Source organism: Chrysochloris asiatica, unplaced genomic scaffold (genome assembly GCF_000296735.1).
Source record: "Chrysochloris asiatica unplaced genomic scaffold, ChrAsi1.0 scaffold00170, whole genome shotgun sequence".
In the NCBI taxonomy this organism is placed as follows: Eukaryota; Metazoa; Chordata; class Mammalia; order Afrosoricida; family Chrysochloridae; genus Chrysochloris; species Chrysochloris asiatica.
In genome coordinates, this window is record NW_006408688.1 from 3454036 (window position 1) to 3456334 (window position 2299).

Below are 2299 nucleotides of genomic sequence, written 5' to 3' on the forward strand. Positions count from 1 at the left end.
AATGCAGTGTTCTGGAATATGTGATCTACATAGTTGAAAGCTTTTGCATAGTCACAAAAACACTAGTAAGCATTTCTGATAATTCTACTTTCAGGCAAGATGTTCTGACTTTAGCCATAGTATCCCAAGTACCACATCCTTTTCTGAATCTAACTTGAATTTTCTAAGTTCCATGTTGAGGTAACACTGCAACCATTTTTGAATTGTCTTCAGAAAATATCACTTGCATGCGAGATTAATGAGGTTGTTTGAAGGTTTATACAGTGCACTGGATCACCTCTCTTTGGAATAGGCACAAATACGGATCTCTTCGTATTGGTTAGAAAGGTAGCTGACTTCCAGATTTCTTGGCATAGATGAGTAAGGGTCTGCAATGTTGCATCAGTTTGTTAAAATATTTCCATTTTTATCCTTTCAATTCATATAGCTTTGTTTTTTACCAATATTTTCGGTGCAACTTGGACTTCTCTCTTCAGTACCATCAAATTTTGATCATATGCTATCTCTTGAAAAGGCTGAACATCAACTTTTTTTTTTTTTTTTAGGTACAGTGACTCTGTGTATTCCATCTTCTTTTGACGCTTTCTGCATCATTCAATATTTTGCCCATAGAATCCTTCAATATTTCAAGTTGAGGCTTGTTATTTATATATTTATTTATTTATTTCCTGTTCTTGAGTTAGTCTCTAAATTCAGGTGGGATATACCCAACTTCATCTTTTGGTTCTTGTGGGCACGATTTAATTTTTTTTTTTTTTCAGTTTCAGCTTGACCTTGCATGTGAGCAATTATTGTACTGTTCCACAGTTAGCCCCTGGCTTTTTTTGCCTGATGATATTGAGCCTTTCCATCATTTCATCTCACAGATATAGTTAATTTGAGTCCTGTATATTCCATCTGGTGAGACCTATGTGTATATTTTTGCTTTATGCTGCTGAAAAAAGTATTCCTAATAAGTAAGTCATTGGTCTTGTAAAATTCTATCATGCAGTCTCCAGTATTTTTTCTATTGTCAGGGCTATATGTGCCAACTACTGATCTTTTATCTTTGCTAACAACTTTTGCATTTCAATCACCAGTAATTATTAATGCATCTTGATTGAATGCTTGATCAATTTTCAATTGAAGAAGTTGGTGGAATTCTTCAGTTTCATCATCTTTGTATATGGTGGTTTGTTAATAAATTTGAGTAATAGTAGTAATGACTGGTCTTCCTTGTAGGCGCATAGATATCCTGTCATAGACAGCAGTGTACTTCAAGATAGGTCTTGAAATGCTTTTTTTTGGCATTGGTTGTGATGCCATTTCTCTTCAATGTGTGGAGAAATGACATCACAAACATTGTTAGGTACCACCCTATTGGTTCTAACTCATAGGACTGGCATAGTAAACCATATGATTGTCCTATTCAAAATGGTTAGTTTTTTTCAGTTCACTTATAGACTCTTGTTGTGACAATATAGGATAAGCAGTGGACTGCATGACACAAGTTTGGTGGTTCAAATCCACCAACTTCTCCTTGGAAACCTTATACAGGATCTTGGAACCAACTTGATGGCACTTAACAACAACAAGCAATGCCTTGTGATGAGTGAAGCAAATCAATCAAAAAGGATAAGTAGTGTATGCTATCACTACTGTAAAAAGTCAAGAAAAGGTTTTAAGACTAAAATAAATATTTTTTGATGGTTACCAGGGATGAGGTAAAAAGAACCTAAGTTATTGGCTAGACGATAGACATGTGTTAATATGGGTGAATGGAAGATAATATATAATATACAAGGAGGTCAGCAAAATATGCTGGAGGCAAGGAAATAAACTAAGAGGAATGCCAGAGATAAAGGTAACAGAGGGAAATACTGTTATATGCACAGTCCTGCAGTAACAGTGATCTACTAGTAGATGCATGGATAGACATGCAGGTGGAATGGATGTGTCAGGTAGAATGACATATACTCACAAATATATACAAAGGCTTGACAGAGAATAGCTGTATATATGTATGCCTTTCCTGCAATATAATAATGAATGTGGTGAAGTACATAAGGAGGCAGAGGTATGAACATGTCTTAGACATAACTAAACATCTTGATGGAATGACTTGTTGGGCCTGGGAACTCTTTTCCTGGTCTCGGGGGACACCAAAGTCAAAGAGCGTAACCGTCCATAAAATCAATGATCTACCTCCTAACTGGGTTTTTTTCTTTTCTTTTTAATTTAAGGTTTTTATTGTGGATTGAGTGAAAGTCTACAGGGCACATCATCAGTTTCACATTCAACAATTCATATAACTTGTTTC

The 2299-nt window shown here is 35.4% G+C and overlaps 1 pseudogene; it reads right to left on the reverse strand.

Moving 5' to 3' along the window:
• The window catches only part of LOC102811813, a 10837-nt pseudogene that overhangs the window by 1969 nt on the left and 6569 nt on the right, over positions 1-2299 (reverse strand).